The 25,587-nt window shown below is 40.5% G+C and overlaps 1 long non-coding RNA gene across 1 annotated transcript in view; it reads right to left on the bottom strand.

Annotated features, from left to right (window-relative positions):
* The window catches only part of LOC131500343 (uncharacterized), a 31,816-nt gene extending 8,063 nt beyond the window's left edge, over window positions 1-23,753 (bottom strand). The window contains exon 1 of the long non-coding RNA XR_009256248.1: window positions 22,079-23,753. This is a non-coding gene — a long non-coding RNA (uncharacterized LOC131500343). The remainder of the gene's footprint in view (window positions 1-22,078) is intronic.
* Window positions 23,754-25,587: the final 1,834 nt, after the last annotated feature.

The following is a 25,587-nucleotide window of genomic DNA, read 5'->3' as shown; positions in this document are numbered from 1 at the left end:
GCTCTGCTCAGAAAGCGGGAAGGCTGGAGGACAAAGGGAGGGAGAGCTGCTGAGCCCCCGGACGGCAGAGCTCAGCTTGGCGGGGAACAAAGGCGCTCGCCAGCGCCATCTCCCCCGCCCATCCCCCAGCCAAAATCCCAAAGAGAACCAGTTCCTGCCAGGGAACTTGCTCGCTCCGCGCAAACACCCAACTCTGTGCTTCTGCGGAGCCAAACCTCCGGCAGTGGATCTGACTCCCTCCCACTGCCACAGGGCCCCTCCTGAAGTGGATCACCTAAGGAGAAGCGAGCTAAGCCTGCCCCTCCCACCCCCGTGCACCTTGCCTACCCACCCCAGCTAATACGCCAGCTCCCCAGCACCACAAGCCTGGCAGTGTGCAAGTAGACCAGACGGGCCCCACCACCCCACAGTGAATCCCGCCCCTAGGAGAGGGGAAGAGAAGGCACACACCAGTCTGACTGTGGCCCCAGCGGTGGGCTGGGGGCAGACATCAGGTCGGACTGCGGCCCCGCCCACCAACTCCAGTTATACACCACAGCACGGGGGAAGTGCCCTGCGGGTCCTCACCACTCCAGGGACTGTCCAAAATGACCAAACGGAAGAATTCCCCTCAGAAGAATCTCCAGGAAATAACAACAGCTAATGAACTGATCAAAAAGGATTTAAATAATATAACAGAAAGTGAATTTAGAATAATAGTCATAAAATTAATCGCTGGGCTTGAAAACAGTATACAGGACAGCAGAGAATCTCTTGCTACAGAGATCAAGGGACTAAGGAACAGTCACGAGGAGCTGAAAAACGCTTTAAACGAAATGCAAAACAAAATGGAAACCACCACGGCTCGGATTGAAGAGGCAGAGGAGAGAATAGGTGAACTAGAAGATAAAGTTATGGAGAAAGAGGAAGCTGAAAGAAAGAGAGATAAAAAAAATCCAGGAGTATGAGGGGAAAATTAGAGAACTAAGTGATACACTAAAAAGAAATAATATACGCATAATTGGTATTCCAGAGGAGGAAGAGAGAGGGAAAGGTGCTGAAGGGGTACTTGAAGAAATTATAGCTGAGAACTTCCCTGAACTGGGGAAGGAAAAAGGCATTGAAATCCAAGAGGCACAGAGAACTCCCTTCAGACGTAACTTGAATCGATCTTCTGCACGACATATCATAGTGAAACTGGCAAAATACAAGGATAAAGAGAAAATTCTGAAAGCAGCAAGGGATAAACGTGCCCTCACATATAAAGGGAGACCTATAAGACTCGTGACTGATCTCTCCTTTGAAACTTGGCAGGCCAGAAAGGCTTGGCACGATATCTTCAGTGTGCTAAACAGAAAAAATATGCAGCCGAGAATCCTTTATCCAGCAAGTCTGTCATTTAGAATAGAAGGAGAGATAAAGGTCTTCCCAAACAAACAAAAACTGAAGGAATTTGTCACCACGAAACCAGCCCTACAAGAGATCCTAAGGGGGATCCTGTGAGACAAAGTACCAGAGACATCACTACAAGCATAAAACATACAGACATCACAATGACTCTAAACCCGTATCTTTCTATAATAACACTGAATGTAAATGGATTAAATGCGCCAACCAAAAGACATAGGGTATCAGAATGGATAAAAAAACAAGACCCATCTATTTGCTGTCTACAAGAGACTCATTTGAGATCTGAGGACACCTTTAGATTGAGAGTGAGGGGATGGAGAACTATTTATCATGCTACTGGAAGCCAAAAGAAAGCTGGAGTAGCCATACTTATATCAGACAAACTAGACTTTAAATTAAAGGCTGTAACAAGAGATGAAGAAGGGCATTATATAATAATTACAGGGTCTATCCATCAGGAAGAGCTAACAATTATAAATGTCTATGCGCCAAATACCGGAGCCCCCAGATATATAAAACAGTTACTCATAAACATAAGCAACCTTATTGATAAGAATGTGGTCATTGCAGGGGACTTTAACACCCCACTTACAGAAATGGATAGATCATCTAGACACACAGTCAATAAAGAAACAAGGGCCCTGAATGATACATTGGATCAGATGGACTTGACAGATATATTTAGAACTCTGCATCCCAAAGCAACAGAATATACTTTCTTCTCGAGTGCACATGGAACATTCTCCAAGATAGATCATATACTGGGTCACAAAACAGCCCTTCATAAGTTTACAAGAATTGAAATTATACCATGCATACTTTCAGACCACAATGCTATGAAGCTTGAAATCAACCACAGGAAAAAGTCTGGAAAACCTCCAAAAGCATGGAGGTTAAAGAACACCCTACTAACGAATGAGTGGGTCAACCAGGCAATTAGAGAAGAAATTAAAAAATATATGGAAACAAACGAAAATGAAAATACAACAATCCAAACGCTTTGGGACGCAGCGAAGGCAGTCCTGAGAGGGAAATACATTGCAATCCAGGCCTATCTCAAGAAACAAGAAAAATCCCAAATACAAAATCTAACAGCACACCTAAAGGAAATAGAAGCAGAACAGCAAAGGCAGCCTAAACCCAGCAGAAGAAGAGAAATCATAAAGATCAGAGCAGAAATAAACAATATAGAATCTAAAAAAACTGTAGAGCAGATCAACGAAACCAAGAGTTGGTTTTTTGAAAAAATAAACAAAATTGACAAACCTCTAGCCAGGCTTCTCAAAAAGAAAAGGGAGATGACCCAAATAGATAAAATCATGAATGAAAATGGAATGATTACAACCAATCCCTCAGAGATACAAACAATTATCAGGGAATACTATGAAAAATTATATGCCAACAAATTGGACAACCTTGAAGAAATGGACAAATTCCTAAACACCCACACTCTTCCAAAACTCAATCAGGAGGAAATAGAAAGCTTGAACAGACCCATAACCAGCGAAGAAATTGAATCGGTTATCAAAAATCTCCCAACAAATAAGAGTCCAGGACCAGATGGCTTCCCAGGGGAGTTCTACCAGACGTTTAAAGCAGAGATAATACCTATCCTTCTCAAGCTATTCCAAGAAATAGAAAGGGAAGGAAAACTTCCAGACTCATTCTATGAAGCCAGTATTACTTTGATTCCTAAACCAGACAGAGACCCAGTAAAAAAAGAGAACTACAGGCCAATATCCCTGATGAATATGGATGCAAAAATTCTCAATAAGATACTAGCAAATCGAATTCAACAGCATATAAAAAGAATTATTCACCATGATCAAGTGGGATTCATTCCTGGGATGCAGGGCTGGTTCAACATTCGCAAATCGATCAACGTGATACATCACATTAACAAAAAAAAAAGAGAAGAACCATATGATCCTGTCAATCGATGCAGAAAAGGCCTTTGACAAAATCCAGCACCCTTTCTTAATAAAAACTCTTGAGAAAGTCGGGATAGAAGGAACATACTTAAAGATCATAAAAGCCATTTATGAAAAGCCCACAGCTAACATCATCCTCAATGGGGAAAAACTGAGAGCTTTTTCCCTGAGATCAGGAACACGACAGGGATGCCCACTCTCACCGCTGCTGTTTAATATAGTGCTGGAAGTTCTAGCATCAGCAATCAGACAACAAAAGGAAATCAAAGGCATCCAAATTGGCAAAGATGAAGTCAAGCTTTCGCTTTTTGCAGATGACATGATATTATACATGGAAAATCCGATAGACTCCACCAAAAGTCTGCTAGAACTGATACATGAATTCAGCAAAGTTGCCGGATACAAAATCAATGTACAGAAATCAGTTGCATTCTTATACACTAACAATGAAGCAACAGAAAGACAAATAAAGAAACTGATCCCATTCACAATTGCACCAAGAAGCATAAAATACCTAGGAATAAATCTAACCAAAGATGTAAAAGATCTGTATGCTGAAAACTATAGAAAGCTTATGCAGGTAATTGAAGAAGATATAAAGAAATGGAAAGACATTCCCTGCTCATGGATTGGAAGAATAAATATTGTCAAAATGTCAATACTACCCAAAGCTATCTACACATTCAATGCAATCCCAATCAAAATTGCACCAGCATTCTTCTCGAAACTAGAACAAGCAATCCTAAAATTCATATGGAACCACAAAAGGCCCCGAATAGCCAAAGTAATTTTGAAGAAGAAGACCAAAGCAGGAGGCATCACAATCCCAGACTTTAGCCTCTACTACAAAGCTGTCATCATCAAGACAGCATGGTATTGGCATAAAAACAGACACATAGACCAATGGAATCGAATAGAAACCCCAGAACTAGACCCACAAACGTATGGCCAACTCATTTTTGACAAAGCAGGAAAGAACATCCAATGGAAAAAAGACAGTCTCTTTAACAAATGGTGCTGGGAGAACTGGACAGCAACATGCAGAAGGTTGAAACTAGACCACTTTCTCACACCATTCACAAAAATAAACTCAAAATGGATAAAGGACCTGAATGTGAGACAGGAAACCATCAAAACCTTAGAGGAGAAAGCAGGAAAAGACCTCTCTGACCTCAGCCGTAGCAATCTCTTACTCGGCACATCCCCAAAGGCAAGGGAATTAAAAGCAAAAGTGAATTACTGGGACCTTATGAAGATAAAAAGCTTCTGCACAGCAAAGGAAACAACCAACAAAACTAAAAGGCAACCAACGGAATGGGAAAAGATATTTGCAAATGACACATCGGACAAAGGGCTAGTATCCAAAATCTATAAAGAGCTCATCAAACTCCACACCCGAAAAACAAATAACCCAGTGAAGAAATGGGCAGAAAACATGAATAGACACTTCTCTAAAGAAGACATCCGGATGGCCAACAGGCACATGAAAAGATGTTCAACGTCGCTCCTCATCAGGGAAATACAAATCAAAACCACACTCAGATACCACCTCACGCCAGTCAGAGTGGCCAAAATGAAGAAATCAGGAGACTATAGATGCTGGAGAGGATGTGGAGAGACGGGAACCCTCTTGCACTGTTGGTGGGAATGCAAATTGGTGCAGCCGCTCTGGAAAGCAGTGTGGAGGTTCCTCAGAAAATTAAAAATAGACCTACCCTATGACCCAGCAATAGCACTGCTAGGAATTTATCCAAGGGATACAGGAGTACTGATGCATAGGGGCACTTGTACCCCAATGTTTATAGCAGCACTCTCAACAATAGCCAAATTATGGAAAGAGCCTAAATGTCCATCAACTGATGAATGGATAAAGAAATTGTGGTTTATATACACAATGGAATACTACGTGGCAATGAGAAAAAATGAAATATGGCCTTTTGTAGCAACGTGGATGGAACTGGAGAGTGTGATGCTAAGTGAAATAAGCCATACAGAGAAAGACAGATACCATATGGTTTCACTCTTATGTGGATCCTGAGAAACGTAACAGAAACCCATGGGGGAGGGGAAGGGAAAAAAAAAAAAAAAAGAGGTTAGAGTGGGAGAGAGCCAAAGCATAAGAGACTGTTAAAAACTGAGAACAAACTGAGGGTTGATGGGGGGTGGGAGGGAGGGCAGGGTGGGTGATGGGTATTGAGGAGGGCACCGTTTGGGATGAGCACTGGGTGTTGTATGGAAACCAATTTGACAGTAAATTTCATATATTAATAAATAAATAAATAAATAAATAAATAAATAAATAAAAATAAAAATAAAAAATAAAAAAAAAATAAAAAAAAAGAACTAGTCACTGAAAAACAAAAGCAAAAAAAAACTCTAACAAATTACAGATAAAAGAGATCTTTGATAATTAGATGCAGCTTACCAAAATCGCATGGCAAAATGTAATTCATAATGAAGAAACCTTAGAGTCAGTCTTTTAAATATAAATATAGGACAAGAATGACCACTACTGTAACATATTACTAGAATTCCTGAACAATGCTCTAAGACAGTAAGATGTGCAAGGACTAGAAAGGAAGGAAGAAAACTATCAATGTTTGAAGAAACTAAGATCATCTACTTAGACAATCCAATCAAATCAACATGTAAACTATTAGACAATTAAAAGAATTTAGCTAGTTTGCTGGATTCAAGATTATTTTATTAGAAACAACAGCATTTCTCTACATGAGCATTGAGTAGGAATTAACACAGAACACACAAACCTCTATGGAAAAACTTTTGAATTCTTAAAGGATAAATTTTGAATAAAGATAAAGATATTCTATGTTCTTGGATCAGATGACATAGCAAAATAAAGATACCAATTTTCTCTAAATTAATATATAAATCCAGTGAGATTCCCAAGAAGATTCCAGTGGGACTTTTGAGTTATCTTAATATCTTATTCCAAAATCTATTCAGAGGAATAAAATCCATGAATAGCTAAGTCAACTGCAGAAAAGAATATCAGGAAGTGACTTGCCTTACCAGATTAAAAACAAACTACAAAGCTGTATGTAGTAATGAAAATGGCATTGTACTAGCATAAGATCAGACAAATAGACTGTGTAGTAAAGAATTTAACCTTGCCCAAAAGGAGTTCTGGCCTTTTCTCTTGGCTTCCAGGAGGTAGTGTCTAGGCCCTTATGTGATGAGAAAACATCCTTTGAGGAAAACAACTTTGTTTTTCTGAGGTGCTGCCTCGGCATTTTATAGTACGATAACCCTGCTCACACCCAGAGTCTAAACATTTAGATAAGGACTTGAGTTTAGGATGCCGAACACAAGTTCCCACTTTATTTTCGAGGCACCTTTTTAAATGACCACTTAGAGGTAAGCCTATGAAAAGTTAGTGACCTCCACCCCAACCACCTGGTAAGTAATAGGTGCTCACTACCCTCCTCATTACCTCCTGCTTGCTCCTGACCTGGGATGGAGGACTCCCCTTCCCCCTGGCTTCCAACTTCACCCTTTCACTTCTGGGATCCATAAGTGATAATAAATCTTGTGACTCTACTTCCTTTATGTGGGGGTACTGAAACTACACTTTCAGTCAAAATTACCCTGTGGGTCCCATTTCCCCAGAAGGGGAGCCTGGATGCTGAGAGAACTACCTATCAATCCCATGTGGGTGGCCTGTGCCCCCTCATTCATCAGGTCATAATCTCCATATTCTTTTTTTTTTTTTTTTTTTTTAATTTTTTTTTTTCAACATTTTTTATTTATTTTTGGGACAGAGAGAGACAGAGCATGAACGGGGGAGGGGCAGAGAGAGAGGGAGACACAGAATCGGAAACAGGCTCCAGGCTCCGAGCCATCAGCCCAGAGCCTGACGCGGGGCTCGAACTCACGGACCGCGAGATCGTGACCTGGCTGAAGTCGGACGCTTAACCGACTGCGCCACCCAGGCGCCCCCATAATCTCCATATTCTTAATTCAATACACTAGTTCCAGCCTCTCAATATATCTTTGAATGTCATGCATGGTAGGAATGTCTTTGCTTAGGGGCTTTAGATCACACTGGAGAGTCTAACAATGTGATTTAAAGTGGGAGTTTCAGGCATGTGGGCTCAATCAACCTCTGGAGGGGCTGGAAACAAGAGACTCAGAACTACCACATGCACAATCAGTGATGCCTATGTGCTGGAGCCTCAGTATAAACTCTGAACACCAAGGCTCAGGTGAACTTCCCTGATTGCAGTACTCTCTGTGTATTATTACACATCAGTGTTGGAAAAACACTGTCTTGACCTCATAGGGAGAGGACAACAGAAGCTTCACATCTGGTCCTTTTCCTGGACACATTTCTATGTACTTCTTCCCTTGACTTATTTTAATCTATATCTTTTCCCTGTAATAAGTCATACCTGTGAATATAAAAGCTTTCAGTGAGTTCTGAGCCTATCTAGCAAATTATGAGAACTGAGGGTAGTTTTAGGAGCCCCCCCAACTTGCAGTTGGTATTGGAAGTGAGTGTGATTTTGTGTGGACTCTTTCCTCTAACTTAATAGTTGCTTACTTTCTGTAGGAGGAGGTCTTCAAGACTCCAGTTGACCCATGAGTGGACTCAGACACTTGGAGGCTCCTTACCTCCTTCCCGCCCTTGGGATGTACATTCCACCACTCTTCCCATACTAGAAGCCACTTCAAGGACAAGCCTTGAGTCATGTGTTGTTGAGACCATCTGGATGGTATATGTGACTGAATCCTGTTAAGGTCTCTATATAAACCTTTAGGATTCTGGCAGGCAGATGCGGGGATCGACTGGTCTTGCAGCCACCCAAGACAAGCCTCATATGTAAATTCCCTTGCTTATTAAAACTACCACCTAAAAACAAAACAAATAAATAAAAATAAACAACAACAACAAAACCCTGCCACCTACCCAATCTGGAGTGGTGGGCCTCTTTCTTGAGTCTCTCCTTGCCCTCTGTGTATAGGGGCCAATTTCAAATTTCACATGGGGAACTATAGAGGTTGAGAACCAACACTTAAACATAGACCGATGGAATGGAATAAATACACACACTCTCTTTGTCAATGAGGAAATGATAAACTTTTAGAAAATAGTATTAGGAAACTGCTCATTACAGAGAAAAATAAAAGTGAGTTATTACCATGTGCCATATACAAATAACGATTCCATGTGGAATAAACTCCTAATTGTGAAAGATAAAATTAATGGGAGAAAGTCTTATAGAATATTTTTGTGACCTAAATTGGGGAGATCTTAAACAAGAGCCAAGAACAGCAGAAATTGTAAGTAAAAACAAAAGGAATTAATGGCTTTTACTACATAATTAATAGTTAATAACAAAAAATAATAATTAATTTACTAATAAATTAATGTTTATTAAGCAAAGCACCCCAAAGTTACTAGGAAAAAAATGACAGTCTAAGAGAAGATATTTGTAACATCTAACACTAACATAAATATCAACTAGTCTATGAAGTAGAATACACAGCTAAGCTATACAAACCAAAAAGAAAAAGATAAATATCCCAGTTAAAAAAAAAAAAAAAAGATATGAGAAGTCAATTTATAGAATGGGAAAACCAAATAGTTAACAAGTCAAATAAACAATATTTGAACTTTTCAATAGATAAATAAAACTTAAACAAGATACCAATTATACTTACCTGAATGTGAAGAGTTAGAAAGCTAGATAAATGCCAGATGTTGATTAGTAGTGTGGTAAAGAAGAACTCCTGTATGCTACTGGCAGGAATAGCCAGCCCTTCTCTTCTGGAAAGTGGCCTGGCAGTTTTTAGTCAAATGAAGCACAAGTGAGCCCTATATTACAGCAATTCCATTCCCAGGTATATAACCCAAAGAAATTTTTACATTTCCGTAAGAGAGATATAGAAGAATTTTAATCAGTCTTGTTTGTTGTGTTGTTGAAGGGGTGGTGTTTGATGGTGGGAGAGAAGCAATCTAGTATCCATCACTCAGGCAGTGGGCAAGTAAAGTTGCAATGTTATGGAGCAGTTAAATAAAGAACTAGACATAGTTTTGCTGGGTAAAAGAAGTTTAACACCAAAAAAAAAAAAATCTGATTAAAAAATGGGCAAAAGACTTAAATAGACATTTTTCCAAAAAACGACATACAGATGGCCAACAAACACATGAAAACATGCTCAGCATCATTAGTCATCATGAAAATGCAAATCAAAACCACAATTAGATATCAACTCACACCAGTCAGAGTGGCTAATATCAAAAAGACAAGAAATCTAACAAGTGCTGGTGAGAATGTAGAGAAAAAGGAGCCATTGTACACTGCTGGTAGGAATGGAAACTGGTGTAGTCACTATGGAAAACAGTTCTTCAAAAAAATTAAAAAGCAAAATACCATACAACCTAGTAATTCCATTTCTGGATATTTACTGAAGAAAACAAAAACACTAATTTGAAAAGATATATGCACCCCTATGTATATTGCAGCATTATTTACAATAGCCAGGATATGGAGGCAACCTAGATGTCCATAGATGAATGGATAAAGAAGATGTGGTATACAAAGAATACAAAAATACTAGTTCAAAGGGATACATGCACCCCAATGTTTATAGCAATGTTATCAACAACAGCCAAATAATGGAAGAGCCTGAATGTCCATCGACTGATGAATGGATAAAGAAGATGTGGTGTGTGTGTGTGTATATATAATGGGATATTACTCTGCCATAAAAAAAGAATGAAATCTTGCCATTTGCAACAACATAGATGGAGCTATAGAGTATCACGCTAAGTGAAATACATCAGAGAGAGACAAATACCATATGATTTCACTCATATATGGAATTTAAGAAATAAAACAAATGAGCAAAGGGGGGGTGAAAAGAGGCAAAACAGGAAACAGACTCTTAACTATAGAGAACTGGGTGGGGGGGATGGGTTTAAATAGGTGATGGGGATTAACGAGGGAAATTGTTGTATGTAAGTGTTGAATCAGTAAATTGTACACCTGAAACTAATATTACACCATATGTTAACTAACTGGAATTTAAATAAAAACTTAAAAAAAAAAAAGATGTGGTATATATACACAAAGGAATGTTAGCCATAAAAAACACGGATGGACCTTGGCAACAACACGGATGGACCTTGGCAACATCATGCTAAGTGAAATAAGTCAGAGACAAACACCATATTATTTCACTGATCTGTGGAATCTAAAAACAAAACAAACAAAAAATAGAAGCAGACTCATAAATACAGAGAACAACTGGTGGTTGCCAGAGGAGAAAGGGAAAAGGGCTAGGCAAAATAGGTGAAGGAGATTAAGAGATACAAAAACTTCCAGGGTGCCTGTCTGGCTCAGTTGGAAGAGCATGTAACTCTTGATCTTGGGGTCATGAGTTCAAGTCCCACATTGGGGGTAGAGATTACTTGGATAAATAAATAAAACTTAAAAAATATTTTTAAAAAAGAGGTATAAACTTCCAGTTATAACATAAGTAAGTCACAAAAATGAAAAGTATAGAGAATATAGTCAATAATACTGTAATAGCTTTGTATGGTGACAGATGGTAACCACTTATTGTGGTATCTCATAATGCACATTATTGCCAAATCGCTATGTTGTACACCTGAAACTAATATGTCAGCTACACTTCAATTTAAAAAAAAAATAATAATAAGGGAGGCTGGGTGTCTCAGTTGGTTAAGCATCTGACTTTGGCTCAGGTCATGATCTCATGGCTCGTGGGTTCAAGTCCCTCATTGGGCTCTGTGCTGACAGCTTGGAGCCTGGAGCCTGCTTCATATTGTGTCTCCCTCGCTCTCTCTACCCCTCCCCTGCTCATTCTCTGTCTCTCTCTGTCTCTCAAAAACAAATAAACATTTAAAAAAATTTTTTTAATTTTTTTTACTACAAATATTATTTAAATACAATTTAATTTCTGGAGTATTCTGGTTCATCGTGGTGAATATTAGCTAATATTTTTCCTAGTGACATTTTTTGTTTAATTTTTCTGTGATTTATTTCAAAAAGTAGGAATTTTTTAAATATCTACCTATGTCAAGAGAATGAGAAAAAAAGCAACAGATTGCAAGAAAATTTTTGCAGAAGATATATCTGATAAAGGAGTTAAACAAAATATATAAAGACCTCTTAAAACACAACAATAGGGGCGCCTGGGTGGCGCAGTCGGTTAAGCCTCCGACTTCAGCCAGGTCACGATCTCGCGGTCCGTGAGTTCGAGCCCCGCGTCAGGCTCTGGGCTGATGGCTCGGAGCCTGGAGCCTGTTTCCGATTCTGTGTCTCCCTCTCTCTCTGCCCCTCCCCCGTTCATGCTTTGTCTCTCTCTGTCCCAAAAATAAATAAAAAAAAAAAAAAACAAAAAAACACAACAATAAGAAAACAAATAACCTGATTTAAAAATGGGCAAAAGACCGGGACACCTCACCAAAAAAGACATACAGATGATAAAGCATATGAAAAGACGCTCCATATCATGTCATCAGGGAAATGAAATTAAAACAAGATACCACCGGGGCGCCTGGGTGGCTCAGTCGGTTAAGCGTCCGACTTTGGCTCAGGTCACGATCTCGCGGTCCGTGAGTTCCAGCCCCGCGTCGGGCTCTGTGCTGATGGCTCAGAACCTGGAGCCTGTTTCAGATTCTGTGTCTCCCTCTCTCTCTGCCCCTCCCCCATTCATGCTCTGTCTCTCTCTGTCTCAAAAATAAATAAACGTTAAAAAAAAATTTTAAAAAAAAAACAAGATACCACCACACACCTATTAAAATGGCCAAAATCCAGAACACTGACAACAAATGCTAAAAGGATGTGGAATAGGAACTCTCATACATTAATGGTGGGAATGCAAAATGGCACAGCCATTTGGAAGTTTGGCAGTTTCTTACAAAACAAAACATACTCTTTTTTCATTTTTTAATGTTTATATATTTGAGAGAGAGAGAGAAAGAGTGTGAACATGGAAGAGGCAGATAGAGAAGGAGACACAGAATCCAAAGCAGGCTCCAGGCTCTGAGTGGTCAGCACAGAGCCTGATGCGGGGCTCGAACTCATGAACCACGAGGTCATGACCTGAGCTGAAGTCAAATGCTTAACCAACTGAGCCACCCAGGTGCCCTAAAACTAAACTTACTCTTAACGATCTGATCAAGCAGTCACACTCCTTGGTATTTACCCAATGAGCTAAAAACTTATGTCCACACAAAAATCTGTACACAGATGTTTATAGCAGCTTTATTCACAACTGCCAAAACTTGGAAATAACCAAGATATCCTTGAGTAGGTAAATGGATAAATAAATTGTGGTACATGCAGACAACAGAATATCATTCAGCACTAAAAAAATGTATTAAGAAGCCATGAAAAGACATGCAAGAAGCTTAAATGCATATTACTAACTGAAAGAAGTCAATCTTAAAAGTTTATATACAATATGATTCCAACCATATGACATTGTGGAGAAAACAAAACTACAGTAAAAAGATCAGTAGTTGCCAGAGATTGGGGGGGGGAGGGGTGGTGAGGGATGCACAGAGTATTTTTAGGGCTGTGAAAATACTCTGTATGATACTATAATAATGGATACATGTCACTATACACTTGTCCAAACCCAATGACTGTACAACACAAAGAGTGAACCCTAATGTAAACCAGGGACTTGGGTGACATGATGTGGTAGTGTAAGTTCATCAACTGTGTACCACTCTGGTGGGTGATGTTAGTAATAGGGAAAGCTATGCACGTCTTGGGACAAGATACATATGGGAAATCTCTGTACCTTCTTCTTAACTTTGCAATGTACCTAAAACCGTTCTAAAAAATAAAGTCTTGGAGAAGCCAAGATGGTGGAACAGCACGGAAGGTTTTGTTGCATCTTGCATCCATGAAATACAGTCAGATCAACACTAAACCATCCTGCACACCTAGAAAATTGATTTGAGGATTAACACAACAATTTGCACAACGTGAGCCACAGATCTCAGCAGGTACACGGTGTGGAGAGGTAAACTGGGGGAGAGAGTAGCCGCAGAGGGCAGGGAGTTGTTTTTGCTTGCAGAGAGAGGACAGAGACTGGAGGAGAGTATGGGAAAAGCACTCTCCCAAAAAGCAGCTGGAGAGAAAGTGGAAAAGTGGAAACAGTCACAGGGACTGAACTAAAAAGGGAGAAAGGAGAATGGAGAGGGTTTAAATTCCACTAAGACTCTATAAACAGGGGGAGCACAGAGTCTGAAACTCCGCAGCTCAATACCTGGTGGTGTGCTGGTAGGAAGGGCGAATCCCCAAGAGCACAGTGAAGTCCAGGCAGTCCTCGGGCAACATGGGGAGAGGCGGTTCCCCTGCTGGGAGGACATTTGGTAGAAGCTGTGTGGCCCCCCTACAGGCAAAGGTGCCAGCAGACCCCAGAGGAAAACCACATTAGCTGGTGCTGGAACAAGGTCACTAAGGGTGAAGCCTGGTGCCAGATGTGTGTTATGATTTTCCATAATCCTGAAATGCTGCTGCTACACAGTCGCGTGAATGTTTTCTGGGGCGGGCTGGCACTCAGCTGCAGTCTCTGGGCATTGGCAGCAGCACAGTCCCTCAAACGTTCCTGGGTGTGGTCGGCACCCAGCCATTGCTCAGTGAGACCCTCCCCCAGAAGGTCTGAGTGGGACAAAGCCGCAGTCTCTCAGAAGTGAGGGGTTGGGAAACACAGCCACATCTGAGATAAAACTCAGGAGGGAGGTGCCGCCTGGCAACCTGATGGCTCAGTGACAGTGTAAAAGCAGGGAGTGACAGAAGCCGGAGACAAAGGACGGGTGCGCAATTGCTGATCAGGGAGAACAGAGTTCTGATACTAAAGACTGGGTAGCTGGGTGATCCATTTTCACCCCTCCCACGCATACACATACACACCTACAAGCGCCACAACCATCCACCCCAGTAAGCTCAGCAGTGGTATCTAGTGGAGAATGGAACCATTACACTAAGCCCTGCCCAACTGGGCCAACCTCGCTCTTCAGGAACACCACAAGTTTCTCTGCTTGCTTAGTTTACGGACTATAAGTTGCTTCATAGTTTCACTTGTAGGGGAAAATGATGTAATTTCAATTGTATTTCAGTCTGTTTGCTGGTCCACCTATTCAATATTCTTTTTTTTGTTTTCTTTTTTTTTCTCTTTTTCATTTCTTTTTTCTTGAATACAGAAAGAAAAAATTTCTTTTTATTTTCAATTTTTATTAAAAATGTTTTCCCTTAATTCTACTATATTTTTTAATTTTTTTGTAAATTTTTCAAATTCTATTTTACTTCCATCATTTCATTTTATTCTATTTCATTGTGTTCATTTTTTCAAATTTTCAAACTTTTTTTTTCTTTTTTCCCCTTTTTCTCTAATCTGTCAAGCTCCTTTCAACAACTAGACCAAAACACACCTAGGATCTAGCATCATTTATTTGATTTGTGTGTGTGTGTGTGTGTGTGTGTGTGTGTGTGTGTGTGTTGTTTTTAATTTTTTAATTTTAATTTTTTTACCTTATTAACTTCTTTCTCCTTCAAAATGACAAAATGAAGGAATTCACCCCAAAAGAAAGAGTAGGAAGAAACTACAGCCAGGGACTTAATGAACACAGATACAAGCAAGATGTCTGAACCAGAATTTGGAATCACGATAATAAGAATACTAGCTGGGATTGAAAACAGATTAGAATCCCTCTCTGTGGAGATAAAAAGTAAAACCTAGTCAGGATGAAATAAAAATGTTGTAGCTGAGCTGCCATCTCAGATGGATGTCACAGTGGCAAGGATGGATGAGACAGAACAGCCAATCAGTGATATAGAGGACAAATTTATGGAGAATAATGAAGAAGAAAAAAAGAGGGAGACAAAGGCAAAAAAGCACGATTTAAGAATTAGAGAAATCAGTGACTCATTAAAAAGGTACAACATCAGAATCACAGGGGTCCCAGAAGATGAAGAGAGAGAAAAATGGGTAGAAGGGTTATGTGAGCAAATCAGAGCGGAAAACTTTCCTAACCTGGAGAAAGACACAGACATCAAAATCCAGGAAACACAGAGGACTCCCATTAGATTCAACAAAAACCGACCATCAACAAGGCATATCATAGTCAAATTCCAAAAATACTCAGGCAAGGAGAGAATCATGAAAGCAGCAAGGGAAAAACAGTCCTTAATCTACAAGGGAAGAGAGATCGGGTTTGCAGCAGACCTATCCACAGAAACTTGGCAGGCCAGAAAGGAGTGGCAGGATATATTCAATGTGCTGAATAGGAAAAATATGCAGCCAAGAATTCTTTATCCAGCAAGGCTATCATTCAAAACAGAAGGAGAGATAAAAAGTTTCCCAAACAAAAATTAAAGGAGTTTGTGACCACTGACCCAGCCCTGCAAGAAATTTTAAGGGGGGATTCTCTGAGGGGAGAAAAGATGGGGGGGGGGAAAAAGACCAAAAGCAACAAAGACTAGAAAGGACCAGAGAACACCACCAGAAACTCCAACTCTACAAGAAACACAATGGCAGTAAACTCATACCTTTCAGTACTCACTCTAAATGTCAATGGACTAAATGCTCCAATCAAAAGACATAGCATAACAGAATGGATAAGTAAACAAGATCCATCTATATGCTGTTTACAAGAAACCCACTTTAGACCTAAAGACACCTTCAGATTGAAAGTAAGGGGATGGAGAACCATCTATCATGCTAATGGTCGACATGAGAAAGCTGGAGTAGCCATACTTACATCAGACAATCTAGAGTTTAAAATAAAGACTGTAACAAGAGATGAAGAAGGGCATTATATCATAATTAAGGGCTCTATCCACCAAGAGGACCTAACAATTGTAAACATTATGCTCCAAATGTGAAACACCCAAATATATAAATCAATTAATTACAAAAATAAAGAAACTCATTGATAATACCATAATATTAAGGGATTTTAACACCCCACTTACAGCAATAGACAGATAATCTAAACAGAAAAATCAATAAGGAAACAACAGCTTTGAATGACACACTGGACCAGATGGACTTATCAGATATATTCAGACCATTTCATCCTAAAGCGGCGGAATATATATTCTTCTCCAGTGCACATGGAACATTCTCCAGAATACATCACATACTGGGATACAAATCCGCCCTCAACAAGTACAAAAAGATCGAGATCATACCTTGCATACTTTCAGACCACAGCACTGTGAAACTCGAAATCAACCACAAGAAAAAATTTAGAAGGATAACAAATACTTGGAGACTGAAGAACATCCTACTAAAGAATGAATGGGCTAACCAAGAAGTTAAAGAAGAAATTAAAAAATACATGGAAGCCAATGAAAATGATAACACCACAGCCCACAACCTCTGGGATGCAGCAAAGGCAGTCATAAGAGGGAAGTATATAGCAATCCAGGCCTTCCTAAAGAAGGAAAAAAGGTTTCAGATACACAACCTAAGCTTACACCTTAAAGAGCTGGGAAAAGAACAGCAAATAAAACCCCAAACTAGCAGAAGACAGGAAATAATGAAGATTAAAGCAGAAATCAATGCTATCGAAATCAAGAACACAGTAAAACACATCAATGAAACCAGAAGCTGGTTCTTTGAAAAAGTTAACAAAATTGATAAACTGCTAGCCAGTTTGATCAAAAAGAAAAAAGGAAAGAACCCAAATGAATAAAATCAAGAACGAAAGAGACGATCACAACAACACAGCAGAAATAAAAACAATAATAAGAGAATATTATGAGCAATTATACACCAATAAAATGGGCAATCTGGAAGAAATGAACAAATTCCTAGAAACATATAAACTACCAAAACTGAAACAGGAAGAAATGGAACTTTTGAACAGACCCATAACCAGTAAAGAAATCGAATTAGTCATCAAAAATCTCCCAAAAAACAAGAGTCAAGGGCCAGATGGCTTTCCAGGGGAATTCTACCAAACATTTAAGGAAGAGTTAACACCTATTCTCTTGAAGCTGTTCCAAAAAATAGAAATGGAAGGAAAACTTCCAAACTCTTTCTATGAAGCCAGCATTACCTTGATTCCAAAACCAGACAAAGACCCCACTAAAAAGGAAAACCAGTTTCCCTGATGAACATGGACACAAAAATCCTCAACAAGACATTAGTGAACTGGATCCAACAATACATTAAAAAAATTATTCACCACAACCAAGTGGGATTTATACCTGGGATGCAGGGCTGGTTCAATATCCACAAAACAATCAATGTGATTCATCACATCAATAAAAGAAAGGAAAAGAACCACATGATCGTCTCAATAGATGCAGAGAAAGCATTTGACAAAATATGGCATCCCTTCTTGATAAAAACCCTCAAGAAAGTAGGGATAGAGGGATCACACCTCAAGATCATAAAAACCATATATGAAAGACCCAACGCTAATATCATCCTCAATGGAGAAAAACTGAGAGCTTTCCCCCTAAGGTCAGGAACAAGACAGCGATGTTCACTGTTGCCACAGTTATTCAACATAGTATTGGAAGTCTTAGCCTCAGCAATCAGACAACACAAAGAAATAAAAGGCATCCAAATCAGCCAGGAGGAGGTCAAACTTTCACTCTTTGCAGATGACATGATACTCTATATGGGAAACCCAAAAGATTCCACAAAAAAACTGCTAGAACTGATCCATGAATTCAGCAAAGTGGCAGGATATAAAATCAATGCACAGAAATCAGTTGCATTCCTATACACCAATAATGAAGCAACAGAAAGAGAAATCAATGAATTTATCCCATTTGCAATTGCACCAAAACCATAAAATACCTAGGAATAAATCTAACCAAAGAGGTGAAAAATCTATATGCTGAAAACTGTAGAAAGCTTATGAAAGAAATTGAAAAAGATACCAAAAAATGGAAAAAGATTCCATGCTCCTGGATAGAAAGAACAAATATTGTCAATACTACCCAAGGCAATCTACATATTCAATATAATACCCAGCAAAATAACACCACATTCTTCACAGAGCTAGAACAAACAATCCTAAAATTTGTATGGAGCCAGAAAAGACCCTGAATAGCCAAAGCAATCTTGAAAAATAAAACCAAAGCTGGAGGCATCACAATCCCGGACTTCAAGCTGTACTACAAAGCTGTCATCATCAAGACAGTATGGTACTGTCACAAGAACAGACACTCAGATCAATGGAACAGAATAAAAAACCCAGAAATGGACCCATAAACATATGGCCAACTAATCTTTGACAAAGCAGGAAGGAATATCCAATGGAATAAAGACTATCTTTTCAGCAAGTGGTGCTAGGAAAACTGGACAGCAACACGCAGAAAAATGAACCTGGACTATTTTCTTACACCATACACAAAAATAAACTCAAAATGGATGAAAGACCTAAATGTAAAACAGGAAGCCATCAAGATCCTCTAGAAGAAAGCAGGCAAAAACCTCTTTGACCTCGGCCGCAGCAACTTCTTACTCAACACGCTTCCAGAGGCAAGGGAAACAAAAGCAAAAATGAACCATTGGAACCTCATCAAAATAAAAGACTTATGCACAGTGAAGGAAACAATCAGCAAAACTAAAAGGCAACCAATGGAATGGGAGAAGATATTCGCAAACAACATATCAGATAAAGGGTTAGTATCCAAAATCTATAAAGAACTTATCAACTCAATACCCAAGAAACAAATAACCCAGTGAAGAAATGGGCAAAAGACATGAATAGATACTTCTCCAAAGAAGACATCCAGATGGTCAACCAACACATGAAAAAATGTTCAACATCACTCATCATCAGGGAAATACAAATCAAAACTACAATGAGATACACACAGGTCAGAATGGCTAACATTAACAACTCTGACAACAACAGATGCTGGTGAGGATGCAGAAAGAGAGAATCTCTTTTGCACTGCTGGTAGGAAGGCAAACTGGTGCAGCCACTCTGGAAAACAGTATGGAGGCTCCTCAAAAAAGTTAAACATAGAACTACCCTATGACCCAGCAATTACACTATTAGGTATTTATCCAAGGAATACAGGTATGCTGTTTCAAAGGGGCATATGCACTGCAGTGTTTATAGCAGCACTATCAACAATAGCCAAAGTATGGAAAGAGCCCAAATGTCCACCGATGGATGAATGGATAAAGATGTCGGGGCGCCTGGGTGGCTCAGTCGGTTAAGCGTCCGACTTCAGCTCAGGTCATGATCTCACAGCCTGTGAGTTCAAGCCCCGCATCAGGCTCTGTGCTGACAGCTCAGAGCCTGGAGCCTGCTTCTGATTCTGTGTCTCCCCGTCTCTCTGCCCCTCCTCTGCTCATGCTCTGTCTCTGTTTCAAAAATAAATTTAAAAAAACATTAAAAAAAAAGATGTGGTATATATATACAATGGAGTATTACTCAGCAATCAAAAAGAATGAAATCTTGCCATTTGCAACTACGTGGATGGGACTAGAGGGTATTATGCTAAGCGAAATTAGTCAGAGAAAGACAAATATATGACTTCACTCATATGAGGACTTTAAGATACAAAACAGACGAATATAAGGGAAGGGAAGCAAAAATAATATAAAAACAGGGAGAGAGCCAAAACATAGGAGACTCTTGAATGTGGAGAACAACCAGAGGGTTGCTGGAGGGGTTGTGGGAGGGGGGATGGGCTAAATGGGTGCGGGGCATTAGGGAATCTATTCCTAAAGTCATTGTTGCACTGTATGATAACTGACTTGAATGTAAATTTAATAATAAATAAATGAAACAAAATTTTAAAAAATAAAAAATAAAATCTTTTAAAAATGATTTTTAAAAATGGTTTTATTGTGAAATTTTTCTAATATACAAAGGAAAGCAATGAACAGGCTCATAATCATCACTTATATTTAATGATTGTTCACATAGTGCCATATTTTATTTATGTATATTGCTAAACTACTTTAAATTAGATATGACTACATTTCAGCTCTAAATAGTTTAGATTACATCTCTAAAAAATAGCATCTCACAAAATGGCACCACACTAACAAAATTAACAATAAGTCTTCACATCACCTAATATCCAGTCTATATTCAGCTGTAATTGTGAACAATCAAATATGATTTATGGCTGTACAAAGTTCTATGGTATGTACAAATTACTTAGCTACATGTTTGTGGTATGTATAAATTACTTAGCTATACATTCACAGTTATATACCAATTTAGGGCAAGATTATTGCAAACACCCTTGCCAGTTCTTACAGTATAGTCTAGGGGTTCTTAACACTTTGGGGGTTGTTATGGACTGAACACATCTTCCCAAAATTCACATGTTGAAATCTAATACCCAATATGATGGTATTTGGAGGTGGGGCTTTTCAGAGGCAATTAGGCCTTGGGGATAAAGCCCTCATGAATGGGGGATGGGGGGGCAGGTGCTTTATATAAGACAAAAAAGGGACCAGAGCGCCCAAAGGGATTCTTTGGGCGATGTGAGGATATAAGAAGTTGCCAGTCTGCGGCCTGGAATAGGGTCCCTACCAGAACCCAACAATGCTAACACGCTGAATCTGGCTTCTAGACTCCAGAACTGTGAGAAATGAATGTTATGTAAGTCACCCAGTTTATGGTATTCTGTTATAGGAGCCTGAACTAACACAGGAATTATATATCTCTTTAGGAATCTAAGCCAAATTTCAGACCTGGTGCCTAGAAAAATACAGCTAGGCCCCAACATGCAATATATACAACTCACTGTGCATACATCGAGAGTTCATGGGCCTCCAGGAACTTGTCTAGGGAGTCCCCAAACTTCAGGTTAAGGAGATCATCTCCCTACTTGTCACTTGTAACTGTCCACCACCACACCCTGACGAACTGGGGAGGCTGACCCAGAGTTGCACATACATGTTCACTGCCCAAACCTTCAACTTTAACCGGACCCTTCAGAAATAATAACGAACTCTGTGCTTCATCTCCCATCAATTCTCTGCCCAAACTTACCTGTTGACCCACATCTCTGTGCTAAAGGCCTCAATCACAAACCTTTTAAATCCCTCCTAAAGCAGGTGGCCCCTGTCAGGTGTCAGGACTATCTCCTTTGTGGCTTTAAAAACTGCTATGCATGATGCTGGCAAGGTTACTGTTATTTCATTAAACTGAACTGACTGAAAAACAAGCATCCCAACTTCAGAAATGTTAAAATGCAAAGAGAATGTGTCAGTCTTAGAGCCTTACAGATTGATAAAATGGTTGGTAAACAGCTGCTGCACCAACCACCCTCCAAACTGAGCTATTCAAATCCCCTTCCCCAATTTCCCCAATCTTGAAACTAAAGGTTAACATCAGATCTAGCAGGCGGCTTCCAAGGCCTTGCTTCATCCGGGACCTGTGTCTTTCTGGCTGGGTAGTGCCTGTGGTTCATAGGCTGGTAAATACTCCAGATGACCCCACAAGTTGCAAAGCTAATTCTCTCCAGGGTATGTATTTCTGCACCATCAGAGCTGTGCAGAGCACCGAGTTCCCTGGATGTGTGGAATAATTTCCGAATTACATGAAGACAGGGTGGGGAGGGAAGGAACAATCAGAGTGGGGAGTGGGCTAATTGCAAGCATATCTTTAGCCCTCTCACCCACTGTAGTGAGAGGACTGAGGACCAACTGCCCAGAGAAGCCTGTCAGGATAGCAACCTTTAGACAAAATATGGAGCATAAATCATGAAAAATAAGACGGTGTTTGAAGAAAGAGGGAAGATACAACTCACCTGGCCAAGACTTTAAGGCTTTAAGTAGTGCAAACTTCTTCCCTCAGGCTCCTCTTGTTAGGACTAGAGTTCTAGAAGTCTGGAGGAAGAAAAAGGAGACAGAAGACTCCACACCTGTCTCGCAGCTTCCAAACATGCATGATTTCAAACTCATTCCGCTTCCTTCTCTGGCCCCTGATACACATTAAGATTCTTCACGCCCCCCCCCCCCCCCGCAAAAAAACCCCAAAAGTCTGGTTTTGAGTCACTCAAACACCAAAGAGGGCCTGCATCCGGGTCAAAACGGCTGCATTCTTCCACAGAACTTGCCCCTAGGCTCTGGGAGTTTGAGTTCACAACTTTTTTTCCTGACGGGGAGTGGGAGGGAGGAAGAGGGGCAGGAGGCCGCACCACCTCACGTGCAGCAGGAGAGAAGCAGCGCCCAACGCCTTTGCGAAAATCATACCGAAACACACACACCCCGCCCCCTCCTCTCACCTTAAAGAAAGGCCAGGCACTCAGGCTGCCACGCGCTTCAGAGGGCTCGAAAGGGCCCCGGCGGACTCTGGGAAATGTAGTTGGGAGAAGGCTGGAAACGATCCGTCTCGAAGGACGTTGGGGCTCATAGTTCAGGAGGGAGAAGCAGGTGCTCCGAGTGATCTAACCCGCACAACTGGCGGGCACTGGTGCGCCCCAGAGCCAAATCCCCTCGGCTTCCGGTTCCAGCCAGCCAAGCTAGGGCTAGGGCCTCAAGTGGTGTTCTTGCACAAGAGAAGGGGTACTGGCGGGGGGCGGATGAAGGGCACCGAAGTCAGAGGTGGAAAGGAATCAACTCTGAAGGGTGGAGGAAGGACAGTTCTATGGACCCCTGCCCACCAGTGCAGCCCCCAGGTGCTGTTGTCAAGAAGCCCTGGAAGTGTGAGGCTCCTCCTGGGAGAGGAGCGCTCTAGTGGGGCTCGTCCAAAGGTACCAGTAAGCCAAGGAGCCCGAAGTTCATATTAATTTTGGCAGCTTCTTGCCTTATGACCTAGCTCAGAAGCATGGAGATAAACTTTGGGAGGCTTGGTTTTCCTGGTGTCACTGTTCGACTCAGACCGGGCAGAGCAGAAGAAAGACTTGTGAGAGCTGCGGAAACAGCAGTGAAAGTATCTTTCTTGAAGGAGGCAGAACTCCTGTCTCCCAGATAGGAAAGGAACCCATGAGGAAACACTATGCCAGGGCAACTCATGATGCAGTACAGTCTTTCACGGGTGCTGGGCTCCTGGGGGGGATTGTGGATGGGGACATCCTGGGGACTTCCAGCATTGAGGCTCACCAAGCTTTACTCCAGGTGCAACCCAAAGCAAGGTAATGGTCAACACCCCCATATGCCCAATTTTTCTGCAAGAATTGGGGGTATCCAATCTCTATCTTGGGACCAGAATAAGCTACATACCTGAATGGGTAGGAGGGAAAGGATTTCCCCCTTGATGACACTGGGGAGGAGGAGTTAGCAAAAGGGACAAAGAAGAAATGGTCCAGGTCATGGTGATTCCCAACCTTCATCACGGCACAAACAGAAACAAAATGAATATTTGTATGGCACACTGAGGCAGTATAAGCTAGGGTCTAGATTAAGCTGATATAACAAAGACCCCAAAACACAGTGATCTAAAAAATATATATCATATAATACATATATGATATATTTTTTAAGTTTATTTATTTTGTTAATGTTTACTTTTGAAAGAGAGAGACAGACAGAGAGAGAGAGAGAGAGAGAGAGAGAACCCGTACGAGTGGGGGAGGGGCAGAGAGAGGGGGAGACACAGAATCCAAAGCAGGCTCCAGGCTCTGAACTGTCAGCACAGGGGCGCCTGGGTGGCGCAGTCGGTTAAGCGTCCGACTTCAGCCAGGTCACGATCTCACGGTCTGTGAGTTCGAGCCCCGCGTCAGGCTCTGGGCTGATGGCTCAGAGCCTGGAGCCTGTTTCCGATTCTGTGTCTCCCTCTCTCTCTGTCCCTCCCCCGTTCATGCTCTGTCTCTCTCTGTCCCAAAAAATAAAAAAAATAAAAAAAATAAACGTTGAACTGTCAGCACAGAGCCCACCGCACGGCTCGAACTCACAAACCATGAGATCATGACCTAAGCCGAAGTCTGATGCTCAACCGACTGAGCCACGCAGGTGCCCCCAAAGTTTATTTATTTTTGAGAAAGAGAAAACACAACCAGGTGAGGGGCAGAGAGAGAGGGAGAGGGAAAGAATCCCAAGCAGGCTTCACACCATCAGCGTGGAGCCCGATGTGGGACTCAAACTCACAAACCATAAGATCATGACCTGAGCAGAAATCAAGAGTTGGAAGCTTAAATATATATTTTCTTCCTCCCTCATATGAGAGTCTAGGGAAGAGCAGTCCACGACTGGTGGAATTGCTCTGCTTTTCCTAACCAAGTAATTTCCATCTTTGGGGCAAAAAGGGATGTTAAAATTCTCAGTATTTCCCAGCCAGTAGGGCAGAGGAAGGTCAGAGAAAGCAGGCACAGAAACGACAATCATCCCCTTTGCTTACATCTCATTGTTCAAGTAAATTTGGCTTGATAAAAATTTAAAACTACTGTGCACTAATGGACATCATCAAGAAAATGAAAAGATAACATACAGAATGGGAGAAAATCTTTGCAAATCTTTTACAGACGATAGGATCTAGAATCCAATATATATAAAGAACCCTTTATGACCCAACAACAAAAAAGATAAATGACCCAGTTAAAATTTGGGCAAAGGACTTGAAAAGACATTTCTCCAAAAAAGATATACAGGAAAAGTTGTTTAACATCATCAGTCATTAGGGAAATGCAAATCAAAACCACATGAGGTACCACTTCACATCCATTACTATGGCTATAATTTTAAAAAGGAAAATAAGTGTTAGGGTATGGAGAAGCTGGAAACCTTGTACAGTGCTGCTGGGAATGCAAAATGCTTCAGCCGCTGTAGAAAAACAGTTAGCAGGTCCTCAAAAAATTAAGCACAGAATAACCATATGAGCCAACAGTTCTCCTAGGTATATATCCCAAAGAACTGAACATGTACATGCATGTTCATAGCAGCACTACACTATTCACAATAGCCTAAAGGTGTAACTATCCCAAATCTCTACCAAAATATCAACAGATAAACAAAATGTGGCATATACATACAGTGGAGTATTATTCAACCATAAAAAAGGAGTACAGAAGTAACAGATAAGGCTTACATGAACGAACCTGCAAGCCATTATGCTAAAGAAGTCAGATACAGAAGGTCACATATTATATGATTCCATCTATATGGAATATCCAAAATGGATAGATCACACTTTACGTGTTCCTTTTTTTTTTTTTTTTAACCTCCATGTATCTGTGCTCCTTCCACATTTTTTCTCGTAGTTGATTTTTAGTTTCATAGCGTTGTGGTTAGAAAAGATGCATGGTTTGACTTCAATGCTTTAAATTTTTTGAGAATGTTTTGTGCATAATATGTGATATATTCTGGAGAATATTCCATGTGC

The sequence above is a fragment of the Neofelis nebulosa genome, chromosome 17 (assembly GCF_028018385.1).
Source record: "Neofelis nebulosa isolate mNeoNeb1 chromosome 17, mNeoNeb1.pri, whole genome shotgun sequence".
In the NCBI taxonomy this organism is placed as follows: domain Eukaryota; kingdom Metazoa; phylum Chordata; class Mammalia; order Carnivora; family Felidae; genus Neofelis; species Neofelis nebulosa.
This window is presented reverse-complemented; position numbering and strand designations above follow the sequence as displayed.